This window comes from Bactrocera dorsalis, chromosome 3, assembly GCF_023373825.1.
Source record: "Bactrocera dorsalis isolate Fly_Bdor chromosome 3, ASM2337382v1, whole genome shotgun sequence".
NCBI lineage: Eukaryota > Metazoa > Arthropoda > Insecta > Diptera > Tephritidae > Bactrocera > Bactrocera dorsalis.
In genome coordinates, this window is record NC_064305.1 from 59,050,410 (window position 1) to 59,065,559 (window position 15,150).

Consider the following 15,150-nt stretch of genomic DNA (forward strand, 5'->3'; position numbering starts at 1 on the left):
ATTGATGATATTCTGGCGTAATATTGTTTTTAGGTTGACGAAACTGTGTTTCGGGCTGAGTGGTACCAATAAAGAGTTCTTTACTCTTCAAAATTTTGTGTGTATTAATATATTATTTAACTGCAAACACCCTAGTCTATGAGTTTCATTAAAAATATAAAATTTTGGTATCCGGGAAGCCATCGAAATTCTAAAATACTGAGCTTGTACGTATGATGAGTTGGCATAAGATGTTTCTTATGTAATCTGATTACATTTGAAGAACTTAAAATAATAATGTATCATAAATTATTTCGTTGGACTAAGTCCTTCCACTCGTAATTTTGAGAACATTACCAAAGGCTGATTTTGTTTTAATATTTTCTCGAACGTCAGCCAATTTGCATATACACGGCCCCCCGTAGGTGGAGTAAAATCTAGTTTTTGTTGTTGTGAAAGAACTTATATAGAAAGTCCTTAGTCATTCTGGTCTTTAAGATATTTTTCGAGAATATCTCTAATCGAAAAAAGCAATATAATCTCTCACAAAGCTTGGAAAATCTAATTAAAAGGAATTCCTGTGGAAAATTGGCAGAAGTAACCTTAAAAAAAACTAGATATTGCCTTAGTGACATCAATGCGATTATGAGATTATGCAAAACGTGGCAAAACAGTTAAAAAAATATACTGTAATCAAACTTGAGTTGTTTATTAATTTTTCTTTGATATGTCATTCTTTCATAAATTTCTCATAGCCAAAAAAGCAACTTCCTTCCGTCAAACATATATATGTAGCTTCAGCGCATATATTTCCAGTATATTTCTTGCATCTTACACCCATTAACACTCCTTTCCACTTTCTTTTACTCAATTTTACAAGTTTTCTCAGCTATGCTTTAGCCTTACTTCTTTGCACACTTTGACACCCCAACTGTCCCCACCCAGTTTACGCCATTCATTTTTTACTCGCTCAATTGCTACTTTTGTCATTGCCATTCTAATGTGCATTTCATTTGCCTTTTGAACTTTTGCCTTGAAGCAGCACCGTTACACCTTCATAGTATATACATACTCGCGTATACTGACATCTTTAGCATAAAATCATGCTTTACCACTTAAGTCCATAGTTACTGGCACTGGTCTAATTCCGCTTTGTGTGGTTTTCAGAACGGTCGAGCTGCCAGCTTTGAAATCCTTTGCCGGCCTTGGTTACTCACCCTCCCGAGAGTGCGGGCCACTTCAGTTCACTGTCATATTCCAATCACGTGCATGTATGCCTGTGTGCCCACACATGTTGGCGTCTTTAAGTATCTACTTGTGGTCGATTCTGTTGCTGTCAGTCGCATTGTAATTCTACAGAAAAGATTACTAAACACTTCTCCTTCCCATAGTTTGCAAGCAATTCTTCGTTTGATTTTCCTTTACTCATCGATTCACTCACTTGCCTGTTGGTTGCCACAGCAATGCATGTGTGGCTTTATTGAGTTCTTTATATGTGCATGTGTGTGTGCGTGTGAATATCATAGCAGCGTGCTGTCCGTTTCATTCAAACTTTCTCGTTTGCGTTATCCTTTGGCTCCTGAGTGTTTGCCGAAAATATTGTTTCTTTGTAAGCAGTTTCTTTTTTCACCTCGGGGTATTCCATTCGACACTTTATTTGTTGGTGTGCTTTTGATTTTATCGTTTTGATTATGAACTCTCTTCGCTTTTGTGCGAATGGCATATCACAGTAGTTATTGTTTTTGTATTATGTTAGGAAAGTTAACATACTTTAGACATTTATTTTCACATCATACCAAAGTAAATATGTGTCTGTCCTTGCTTTGGCATATTAATGCTGGGGCTGTCAGCAAATTGGTGTTCCAAGAAAAGCCGGAATTTAATTATATTTAGAAAAACGAGCGGTGCTAAGTAAACGGAGGGCCTGACCACGACGTATATTTGGCCTACAATTGTTAGTTGAAACTAGAAGTAGTCAACTTATTGAGTTTTCGTTGCTTTCGGGTGCGGAATCTTTCCAAATGTTGGAAAGGGTTTACGGTGATTCAGTTTTATTAAAACCACAAGCCTAGATGTGGTAGAAAGCATTCAAAGACGGTCGAGAGATCGTTGAAGACCTCGTTCTGGACGAACTTCGACCTCTTTAACAGATGAGGATATTAAAAAAAGTGAAGAACTTGGTGCTTGAAAATAGTCAGGCAAATGTTAGAGAGATGGCAAGAGAACTCGACATCTCTCGCGGGTCCGTTCGCATGACTTTGGTGGATATTTTGGGTATGAAACGTGTTCTTGCACGACTCGTTCCGATTAAGCTTTCAAAGAGAGTACCACAAACAGGTCTTTTTGGACATGCCAATTTCAATTGCACATACAAGAAGAGCATTATAACTGCCGATGAGACATGGGTTTATGAGTTTGACATGCAAACAAGTCAACAATTATTGGAATAGAGGGGATAAAAAGAGCCGAGAACAAAAATCTACGCCAAGGCCGCTCAAAAATCAAGGCGATAATTATTGTCTTTTTCCGCATTCGTGGTTTGGTGCATCATGAATTTGTTTCGGATGGACAAACGATCAATTAGGGGTTATATTTGACCATATTGAGACATTAATCGCTCTATTTGTTGCTTTACTCGCGACTGCACTATGTTCATAGCCTTAGCTTTCAGCAGTGATGTCGAGGAAGAGCGGTATTTCCTATGAAAATTGTATATTTAATACAACAACAATAATATTAATCAATATGTTCATTTCTTACACCATGAATAACAAGCTGAATGAAGTAAAAGTATTTTCAATGTTATACTTGCAATATTTAGATAATCATTATTTTCCAAAAAGTATTATTAACAACTCATTTTTCGATTCCGCAGTTGTTAGTAATATTGTTTTTTACTTTTTGCTATTTTATTACATTTATATTCGCTTGTTGCTTCCGCCACATCTTGTTTGACTGCCTGTAAGACAGCTGCCCGTAGGACGTCGGTATTTTGTTGTATAAACAGTTTTGTTAAAAATATTAACATTGCATACAATATACAGGGTGTGCTATATTTATTTTCGCGTTGAATAATTTTGGAAGTAAAAAAAGAATAATAAGCGGGAAAAAATATGGCGAGTTTGCTGTCCTTTGAAGTATCTGGTGGCGTTACTTAGTAAAATTGCTGTGCTTTTGGAACAAAAATACTTTCGAAATTTAAGAGTCACCACTACCTAAACACAAAATAACTGATTGTGGACAGAAATCGTTACTGCAGAATGCTGTATGCTGAATGCTCAGCACTTCTGCTTGGAAAGATAGACTAAAACGTGATCTTGTAAGTGACTAGTTTCAGCAAGATAGCGCGCCATGTCACAATGCGAATGAAAAAACTCAGTTTTTGCAACAAACTTCCTTGAATTAATTTTTGCGAGATGAGGAACTCTAACAGAGTTCTCAGATCGCTAGTTTTGGCACCACTGATTGCTTTTATTTCTTAAGAAAGTAAGCGTAACTCGAAAAATCCAAATTTACGATCGCGGCCCACAATCGTGCAAAATTACCAGTATATCCACAAGAGTTCGTAAAAGTGATAAGAAAAACCAGGGGATTTTTTTTCATTGAATTATAAAGGCGGTAATTATTTTGAAAAAATTAAGTAAAAGAAACTTTCAAAACTCGAAAATGATCCAATTGAACTCTTCGAACTAAATATCCCAGACATAGAGATTGCTCTGGAAAGTATCATCAAAAGGAAGGGAAGAATGATTCAAAGTCAGAATAATGCCCAAATTGTTAAAAAATTATTAATAATTAATTCATTCAAGTCTAAAATACATTCATATTCCCACTATGGAGCTATAATTCTAAACAGCACTTACATTACACTAGCCTTAGGATTGTTCATTAGAGCGGGTTAATTAAAAGGTAACCAAAAAAAAAATGGGTTTATGGAAACGGCACATTCCAAAATATTTTCCCAAATGGCAATGTGTCCGTGTTGGAGTCAGCGGCGACCCTCACTAGTATTATTCATATCTAGAATATACGAATATGTATATACGCGAAAGTTGGTGAAGATAATCGTCATATGCCACACATAAATACAATAAAAATAAATGGAAATTGAAGTGTAAGCAAGGCACAGCAACAATGGCTAGAAGGAGCAAAGAATGGCTGATAAAAATAAACAAAAAAAACTGTATGTTTACTCCGCGCAAATACAATATTCTGAACACGCAACCGACCTGAACATTCACACATGAGTGTGTGTGTGTACTTTTAGGATTTTACGGCGCCTTAAAGTAAATAAATATGTGCAAATACGCAAATATAAAGAGCAAAGACTGATTTTGATTTCTACCAGCTGCACAAACGTTACTTTGTAAAATAGAGAGGTTACCACTTTCGATGGTGGCATTTATGTGACGAAGATGAGCGCCAGATTAGCGGCGAAATAATGTGCGAATCACACTTCGACGGCGAAGATAAACAAAATGAAAGCAAAGTTGAAAAGCATGTGACAAAGTGCTCAGCGCCTGGGAAATTGAACTTTTAAGAATGAACAGGAAGCGTTGATTCTGAGCCTACAGTTTTATGTGAGAAGGTCAAAATATGAGCAGGCAAAATGGAAATGGAAAAATATATCTCAAAATAATTTTTCGAAATTTATTTAACTTCAAAATTATAGCTATTTTATATTTTCGCTTATTCGGTCAGTCGTAGATTAAACTTTAAATTCTACAACACCTCTAGAATATTTTCCTGAATTCAAGTTGTTCGAGGTAATATTGTCGGAGATGCAGACTTGAGAATTTGAGCGCTCGAGGCTTGCTAGGCTAAGTGCGCCGTCTTTAAACGCGTTTTTTCTTAAAACTGTGTTTTCTAATTCGGTTGGCAAGATTTCACGACAACCACTCAACCGTTCTTTATGAAATTTTTCGCAGGTGTTTGAGATACAATTCTTGAAGACTTTTAAAAATGACATTTTCCGATTTTGTCGAGGAATTTTTACTGAATTTTTTTTTTTTTTTGTAAAAAATATCTGGCAAAAATCTAATTTTCATTTTTTTCGACAAAAGTTCTAAGTTAATTTTAGTATTTTTTTCACTTTAGATGATCCTGTAAGGAGTTATCGTGCCAACGCGGGTGCATCTTTTTCCGAGGCATCACTGGAAATGGCGTCGCAATGGCCGAGTTTAAAATATATTTTTCCGAAATTTTCAGCATTTCTTTGTCAATAGTGCAACAATAAAAAACAGTCAAATAAAATATTTAATTTTATTTAATATATGAAAAAAAATTTTGCAGTTTCTGTTTAAGTACCATCAAAAAAGTGCAAAAAACACCATTATTTCAATAAACTGGCGCCTTTTAAAGGAAAAATATCAGATTTACGTTTTTCAAGCTCTAATAATATTTTTTGTTATAAGTCCAAATTTTAATTCCTGGTAAATCATAATTTCAAAACTACTTTCAGTATCCCACACTTGCTCCCACAAAACTCCCATTTATTGCTTGCCAAATGCAAATCCAAGAAGAAGGCAGCCCGCCAGGCGGGGCTCCCTCTCTCAGTGTGAAACATTTAATTAATAAAAATTTCGTTAAACTTTTGCTCTCACAGTCCTCAATTACTCTCTCACATACACACACACGCATGCAACTTAATGTAGCAGTTGTGCAGCACCGGTTTAATTCTCTTATGCATTTCCTTTCAGCTACAACGATTTCACATATTTTCTTGACTTGTTTGTTGTTGTTGTGCAATTGCAGCTGAACTTTCTGCAAGTGTAGCTTTAACTTTGGCAATTTTCACAGCATTAGTTCCAACATTTGTTGCATGTACGTACCTGCCAACGCCAGCAGGTGGCATGCGCTTATGAATGATAATGGTCATGTGTGAATGGAGGAATACATACAAGGTGCGTTCCAAAGTAAACAGGACTTTTTGAATCTAGCGCCCCCTGGTGGCGACAGCTATATGTCGACTGGTGCGTTAGAATCCGCTATTTTTATCGATTGTCCAATGAGACATGACATGGCATTTCATTGATTGGAAGTGAAGTTATTGCGTTTTAAGTGTCGGTATGTTTGTGTTATCGGTGCGAAAATGAGCTTAGATCAAAGAGCAAACATCAAATTTAATTTTAAAATTGGTAAAATTTTACTGAAACATTTCAATTGAAGAAACAAGTTTATGGCGATGATTACCTATCCCGTAGCAAGGTGCACGAGTGGTTTCAAAGTTTTCAAAGTGGTCGTGAGGACATAAATGACGATCAACATGTGGGCCAATCAAACTCCGTGATCACCGGAAATTCCATCGAAACTGTGCGTGAATTCATCAAAAATCAGCCGAAATCATCATTGAAATTCATGGAAATGGAATTGAACATCTCCAAAACATCGATTTATCGCATTTTGACCGAATATTTGGGCTTACGAAAGGTGTGTGCACGGTTTGTTCCGCACAAATTGACTGACGACCAAAAATTGCTCAGAATCCAACATTCGAAGGACGATTATTTGACCAAAAATCACATTTTAACCATTAACCACTCCCCGTATTCACCTGATATGGCACCGAGCGACTTCTGCAAAGCGTTATGCAGACACAGAGGCCATTCAAAAGGCTTTCACCGGCATACGAGCTAAAACCCTCCTTCGAAATGCCTTTGGAGACTGTTTTGAATAAAATAAATTGATTTTGCCAAAACAGCCATTTGTTCTGTGTTTTTAAGTCCTGTTTACTTTGGAACGCACCTTTAGAACTGTGTTGAAAGCAAATGTAGGAACAAAAAAATACATACATAGCCAGTAGTAAGATTTACTAGTGTAAAATGTCTTCTAACTATTACATACTCAACAACTAGTATAAAAGACATGAGCAACTATTCAGTATTGTACATTTTGTTTATTTTTTTGGAAAAAAAAATTAACCGTTCTAATTTTCTCAGATTTAGGTCGGAAATATGCCTATTTTATACTAGTTTACAAGTAGTTAGTCGAAACGTGTTCTTCCCATATAGTGAGCTGTTATATTTTATATATTGGTCCGCATTGGTTTTCAGTTGTTGGATCAGAAAAACTAGGTTTATATTAGTTCAAAATAGTTAAATAAGGTTTTGATGTTTTTATTGGATCGTCGAGTTACCAACTCTTTTAATTGGGATAAGTGTGATACTTTTCTGACCAGTTCGATTTCAGTTATATATGTATGTATGTAAGCTTGTGAGGTTGAGCATATTCCTAATGAGTTCATGCCGCCACAAAGTTGAAGAAAAATGAAATTCAGTTGAAAATTCTACTTCAATGTAGGAAGCTTTAATCCGATTTCGAGATAATCTCCATATATTCCATATCTTATTATTGGGTATAGTTTGTCATCGCTTTGATATACCTCTTGCATATTTTATTAGATCGTAAACAGGGTATAATAAGTTTGAGTACTCAGAAGGAAACGTCGGAGACCTTAAATGATGAGCCTGACAAGCTGAGTAGATTTAATAATGTTCTTCTGTTTGTCCGCATATACACAAACTAGTCTCTCAGACTTTGAGATATCGGGTTGGAATTTTCTTTTCTTCTCAAGAAGCTGCAAATTTGTTGGATGCGCATATTGGATAAGTATATTATATAGCTGCCATACAAATTAAACGATCGTAATAAAATTTTTGTATGGAACCTTTTTTCATTTGAGCACCTATCTTTAAAAAAATTGGCAAAGATTATTGTCTAAGACAAAGATCTAATTTCCGAAGAAGCTGCTCAAATCGGATCACTGTAGCATATAGCTGCCATAGTACAAGCTAAACGATAAAAAAGAAATTCTTGTGTGAAAGACTTTTTTCATTTCACGAGATATTGCTTGGCATCACTGTGAACTTCGAAACAAAATTTTTCAAATCAGTCAACTATTGCTTATAGCTGCCATACAAAATTATCAATCAAAACGACACCCGAATGAGCTGTCTGAAAATGCTGCTTTCATGCTGCTGAAAGCAAATTTTCTCATATCCTATATGCTATCTTCATATTTCTTCATTTCTGATTGTACAAAACTATCTTCATTCCTAGATTAGCAACATATGCCGAACCAACTCACTATGCCTTCAGGAATTACGCATATGCACATTATTTCGCACTTTTAGTACTCGCAAACGCAAAATAACTGCGTTGCAAGCAAATGCAGGCAAGCTGTATTTCAAGACACTCACACGTACTTGGCTGCATATCGGGCACCGCACATCGACCGCATATGTCTGGCATCGCACACACGCCGGCGTGACATTGTCTGCTAAAATGATTATGATTGCGCGAACACGGGGGCGTATGAGCAACTCATTTGTGAATGCGACAGCAGATATGCGGTTGAGTGGCTTTGTCGACGCATGTCGTTTGTGTTACCATAGCCATTGCTGTCATTAATTTGTCAAAGTCTCGACAAGCTCGCAAACGCAAATATGCAGTTGAGCATCTGCTAACCCCGGCTACGGCTTTGCGCACACAGTGCCAGAGCATGGTGATAATGACGATTGGAAGTTATGAGCGCGCACAAATTTACCTTACACATAGATATACACACATCTATGGGGGCGCAAGTGGTGCAAATGGATGCAAATGGCGCAAAGACTGCTATGTGACATTCGACAAATTCTTTTAATTATAGCTGCGTTGTTAGAAGTGGGTATGAATCATGCCAAAGGAAATCTATGAAAAATAATAGTACGATTATTATTTTGCAACTAATGCAGAGAAGGAGCTAGCTGGCATAGTATATGGGTATTTTTATGCTTGCTCAACGAGCCGACGTAAAAAATCGTAGTTAATTCTAAACATTTTTAATACAATTTTTTGAAGAGAAACTGGAAATAAGTGAGGAAAATCGTTTAACGTTCGTTTACTTTCGAATAATATAATTAAAGAAATCTGATTCAAATATTTGCGAAAAACTTAGAAAAATGTTTATCTTGATTACGAGTTTGATTTCAAAAATCTTACAGATATTTTTGCCAATTTAATAAGTGATGATGGATTAGGAATATAAATAGAATGGCAACTTCTTAAACTTTCCGCACAAAAACCTTTGCTTAAGTAAAAGAAAATTATTATTCGTTTGAATCTGCTTTTCTCAAATATATTTTTGTAACATTTTAAGAATTATGTATACCAAGTCGAAAAATATTAATTTTCTCACCTTTTAATACATTGGCCACCATATATGTATGTATACGGATCTGGAATAAAAAAAATATTATATTATATTAAGGTGGTTATTATTATAATACGTATGGCACTTAATTGATAAGTTTCATTAATCTACTTTGAGCACACTTAGGCAAAGTGAAGCTGGAAACAAAATTTTGACACACTGGATAACTTATCAACAAGGTGCATTCAAAAGTAAACAGGAGTTTTTGAATTTTGAGCCCTCTGGTGGCACCATCTATATGTCGACTTATGCGTTAGAATCTGCTATTTTTATCGATTGTCCAGTGAGAATTTCATGACATTTCATTGATTGGAAGTTAATTTATTGCGTTTTAAGTGTCAGTATGTTTGTGTTTTCGGTGCGACAATGACCTTCGAACAAAGAGCCGACATTAAATTTTGTTTTAAAATTGGTAAAACTTTTACCAAAACGTTTCAATTGATAAAAGAAGTTTATGGCGACGATTGCCTATCCCGTAACAGGGTGCACGAGTGGTTTCAACGTTTTCAACGTGGTCGTGAGGACATAAATGACGATCAACATGTGGGTCAATCAAAATCCGTAATCACGGGAAATTCCATCGAAACTGTTCGTGAATTAATCAAAAATCAGCCGAAATCATCATTGAAATTCATGGAAATGGAATTGAACATCTCCAAAACATCGATTTATCGCATTTTGACCGAACATTTGGGCTTACGAAAGGTGTGTGCGCGGTTTGTTCCGCACAAATTGACTGACGACCAAAAATTGCTCAGAATCCAACATTCGATCGACATCATTGACCGATTATTTGACCAAAAATCACATTTTAACCATTAACACCTCCCCAAATTCACCTGATATGGCACCGTGCGACTTCTTCCTTTTCGGAAAATACATTTGCCCATGAAAGGGCAGTGTTATGCAGATGTAGCGGCCATTCAAAAGGCTTGCACCGGCATACTGGTGGCCATACCGGCCAACGAGCTAAAACAACCGTTTGACATGCTTCTGGACCATGCGAAAAGCTGTATTGAAGCAAAATATCTTCCTTAATTTTCTGAACTGTGCAAAAAAGCACTGTCCATCTTAAAAATTGAAAATAAAAAATTAAAATAAAAATAAAATTAAAATTTACCGAGAAAAGAGCTTGTAAGTTATTGCATAGTATGGAAAAGAACTTTGCAAATTGGCAAGATGTTGAATTTGTCAAGTGCACAGAATAGAAATTACGATATAAGGTATAGCACATGAATCGAATTCACCATATACTGCCATGGGCAAAAAATAGTAAGACTTTTGAATTTAAATTTTGTGCGACACCACATTCGTCGAATTATTTTTTTCTTCGTTGGCATGACTTTCAGTGACATCGGTGTCAAAAGTCACATCAAAATAATCATTAGGGTTTAGTACACGTTAGTCTTTCTGAAGTAAATAAAGTGCATTCGGCGATTCTTTCGATTAGTGAAATTATTCAATAATAATTAAAGCTCCATTACATTTTTGTGTGGAATAAAATTTTTGTTGCCGACACGTTCAGAATGTTAGCAAAACCTTGGCTGATAATTTTTGTCGCGAACAAGTGTTTTTGATTGGTACAAATTATTCAAAGTGAGTCGAGAATGCTTTAATTGCGAACCACGTAGAGGACGGTGAACATCAACATCAACTGATTATCAACATGTCAATAAAATAGAGGAATTGGTGCTTGAGAATCGACGATTACAGTCAGAGATTTTAGTGGCGTCGTTGGAATATCGGAAGGATCAGTCGACGTCGCGTTAACGGCTACTAAACAATACTTTCCAACTCCAATTACTGACAATGAGGCTTGGATCTACGCGTACTATCCAGAAACCGACTATATATCGGCCGAATGTAGTGACAAAGGTGAGCCAAAGCCGGTAAAGGCTGTAATATCTGAATAATGAATGAATTTCTTGTACCTTTTTTTGTTATAAAAATGCAACTACGAAGGATATTATGGACTCGGAATGTACTATATAAACTGTGAGGCGCCAGACAAACTCTTCATAAAAAGGGCATGCTGATCTAGGAAAAAATATTTATATATTATATGAATAACTGGCGCGCTGTTGTAAACTCGGCTATAACTGCGTAAATGGTGTCTAAGTGAATAAGGAAGAAGATGTAACGGGTGATTTTTTTGAGGTTAGGATTTTCATGCATTAGTATTTGACAGATCACGTGGGATTTCAGACATGGTGTCAAAGAGAAAGATGCTCAGTATGCTTTGACATTTCATCATGAATAGACTTACTAACGAGCAACGCTTGCAAATCATTGAATTTTATTACCAAAATCAGTGTTCGGTTCGAAATGTGTTTTATCGACAAATTTTGTTCAGCGATGAGGCTCATTTCTGGTTGAATGGCTACGTAAATAGCAAAATTGCCGCATTTGGGGTGAAGAGCAACCAGAAGCCGTTCAAGAACTGCCCATGCATCCCGAAAAATGCACTGTTTGGTGTGGTTTGTACGCTGGTGGAATCATTGGACCGTATTTTTTCAAAGATGCTGTTGGACGCAACGTTACGGTGAATGGCGATCGCTATCGTTCGATGCTAACAAACTTTTTGTTGCCAAAAATGGAAGAACTGAACTTGGTTGACATGTGGTTTCAACAAGATGGCGCTACATGCCACACAGCTCGCGATTCTATGGCCATTTTGAGGGAAAACTTCGGACAACAATTCATCTCAAGAAATGGACCCGTAAGTTGGCCACCAAGATCATGCGATTTAACGCCTTTAGACTATTTTTTGTGGGGCTACGTCAAGTCTAAAGTCTACAGAAATAAGCCAGCAACTATTCCAGCTTTGGAAGACAACATTTCCGAAGAAATTCGGGCTATTCCGGCCGAAATGCTCGAAAAAGTTGCCCAAAATTGGACTTTCCGAATGGACCACCTAAGACGCAGTCGCGGTCAACATTTAAATGAAATTATCTTCAAAAAGTAAATGTCATGAACCAATCGAACGTTTCAAATAAAGAACCGATGAGATTTTGCAAATTTTATGCATTTTTTTTTAAAAAAAAGTTATCAAGCTCTTAAAAAATCACCCTTTACATTGTACGAGTATATCAATATTTTCTATATATCAATTACAAAGAAAAAGTTTATACATTTCTGAATAAGTTTCCTAGCAAGTTTCTTAAATTTGTATAATATATAGTATGTAAAAATTTAATAAAAAGAATTACCACTTATGAAATTCAGTCAAATACGATTTTTCCAAGCACTGCATTTAAAGCAACATAAATTTGAAATATGGCGCAGTGGAGCAGTAATAAATAACATTACGTTTCATTATCGTTTGCTGACGCGCAATTTCACGCGTTAATGAAAAAAAATCAAGCAAAATATGACTACTTTAAAATATCGATGATATTTCGCATATTCGCAAACGTTTGCAGCAGACTGCTACTTAGTTGCATATAAATATGAGTGAATAAAATCAAGCGCTGATCGCATATACCATTTATGTCATGCATTATAATAAATAGCATGTCATAAAGATTAAAAAATGCATGCGAGAAAAAAGCGACAAGTAAAAGTAGTATGGAAAATCATTAAACTTATGGAGCGAAAAGCTCAATTGACAGCTATTAAGGGTGTGCGAAAAGTGATCGAAATGAAACTTGAGATATGAGAAAATGAAAAATTTCTATTTGTTAGATGTCAGAGTGTGAACTTTTGATAAATCATGCTAAAACGAAGCTCTTCACATTACTAAAAGTTTCGCCACATCCAATTTGTTTGCCGAAAAGAACCTCCTTAATGTAGAAAATGCTTTGCAATGCCCGTTTCATGTTATGCATTCATTTGTATGTATTTTATATGTTGACTATTCACATTAAGATGCACATATGTTTGTGGTAGTCAGCATTTCGACATGATGCCAATAAAGCTATGGCTTGGGCTTTTAAGCGTCACTTGAAATAAAATCAAAAGTTAAAGGTCACAAAATAAAATAAAATACACACGTGAAATATGCGGTTGTAATTGCATATATGAATCGTACATAAATGTATTAAATAAATTTAAGTTGGCTATGTATGCGTGGGTATACAGAAATGCGTGTGCCATATATTAAGCGGATGTATGGAAATGGGATTTATAATCGACAAATATTGCGTGCTCCCGACCATACTTTAACCTGGTAGAAAAATGCATAAACTCGAGGACTTTCAGCATAATAATGAAGAATTTGAAGATGGTTAAAAATGATGTGCCAAAAAAATTTTGGTAGCATTAAACAGGAGTACAAATAATTTTAGTTTTATTTAAATAAAGTCATGGAATACTTTCGGTTAATTGTTTGCAAGTTGAGATCGAAAGAATGTCTGACCAAAAGTGATGGCACTTGAACCATGATTATTCTCATCTTAGTCCCCAGTAAGAAGAAGCCAAAAACTTTTTGAGTCTTAAACATTCATAATTCTAGCTTACCTGGTTTCTGAAGTGCAGTTTTCGGGGGTAAAGGACCCCTATTTAGGAATATGTTTGATATTAAACAAAAAAAAAATTTTTTTTTAAGTTTTAAAATTAAGCAGATATACATAACTGGTGGACGTTCGCCCACTAAAATTATTTAACTTTATAAAAAAATTAATTATTTTACTTAAATTTTTTGAATAGGTGGCAACACCCTAAAAATATTTTAACTTCAGCTTGCTACAGTCTTTTGAAACGCATACTGTAATAATTTTTTATTACTTAAGCAAAGTGTTTTAACAGGTGGCAACCCCAATACAAAAAAAATTTAGCTGAAATCAATTTGTCAGAGACCCTTCCAAATTTTATTGTTTCTCTATCATTTTATGACCAAAAATTTTTAAACTGGTGGCAACCTTTTAACCTTTTATTTAGTATAATAATTCTACTTTGGAACATACATATTTGGTTTTAAACGAAAAATTGCGTAATCATTTTAAATTGTAAAATGAAGAAGATATACACATATTGGAAATTCGCCCACAAAAGTTTAATTGATCTTGTAAACAAAATTTTGATTTAAAAGTTGTAAACAGTTGGCAACTCCACAAAAATATTTTTAAATTTAAGCTTGCTACAACCGGTTTGAAACGCTTGCTGTAATAATTTGTTTTATTAAATTAAAATATTTAAATAGGTGGCAACACTAATACAAAAAAAGCTAACTGAAAGCAATGTGCTAAAGACCACTCCAAATTTCTTTTCATTTCTTAACTAAACACTTTCAAACAAGTGGCAACATTCGAACTTTTTATGGAATATAATCAATCACTTTAATTATTTAAAACAATTATAACGTCATTATCGTGGAGATTCATATATTGCGATAGTGATGGAATTTTTGTTATATCAATAGTAACAAGTAAAATATTTTTAATAGGTGGCAACTCGTCCAGATATATTTCTATTTTAAGCTCTACTTCATTATTTTATAATATTTCTATGACCTTTTATATGTTCGGACATTTAAAAATAGGTGGCAACCTTTTAAAAAAATATTTTTAAATACAAGCCCAATTCAAGTACTTAAAATTTGGGAGCCCAATAGTGATATATGTAAATCGTTTGTTAAAAAATTAAAAAAATTTCCAGGTGGCAACTCTTATATAAAATATTACCAACGGTAAGCTACAATAAGTTTCATTATTTTGTAGTATTATATTTCTTTAACTTTACATTTTTTCGAATATTTTCAAATAGGTGGCAACACTCTAAATATAGTATTTTACTCATTTAATCAATGCGTCTAAGAAATATACGAAAAGTTGCCAACTTTTTATAGCAACCACCAAAAACTGACTCATTCCGAACATAAGCAGACCATAAAATACCTATATCACTTTCTGCTGGGTAGACATGTGTAAGTACAGTAATGTGCGCATTCTACCTCGACGCGCTGTTATCCGATTGACAGAAAGCTGCTGAGCGCTGAAGCCGTGCGATTGCTGATAGCTGATGGCCTAGTGACTGCCGAG

At 35.1% G+C, this 15,150-nt stretch overlaps 1 protein-coding gene across 2 annotated transcripts in view; it reads right to left on the bottom strand.

Annotated features, from left to right (window-relative positions):
* LOC105222353 (mucin-5AC) overlaps nucleotides 1–9,199 on the bottom strand; it is a 43,953-nt gene extending 34,754 nt beyond the window's left edge. For both annotated transcript variants that reach the window (XM_049451682.1, XM_049451681.1), the window contains exon 1: nucleotides 9,158–9,199. The gene's annotated coding sequence lies outside the window, so the exon portion shown is untranslated. The remainder of the gene's footprint in view (nucleotides 1–9,157) is intronic.
* Nucleotides 9,200–15,150: the final 5,951 nt, after the last annotated feature.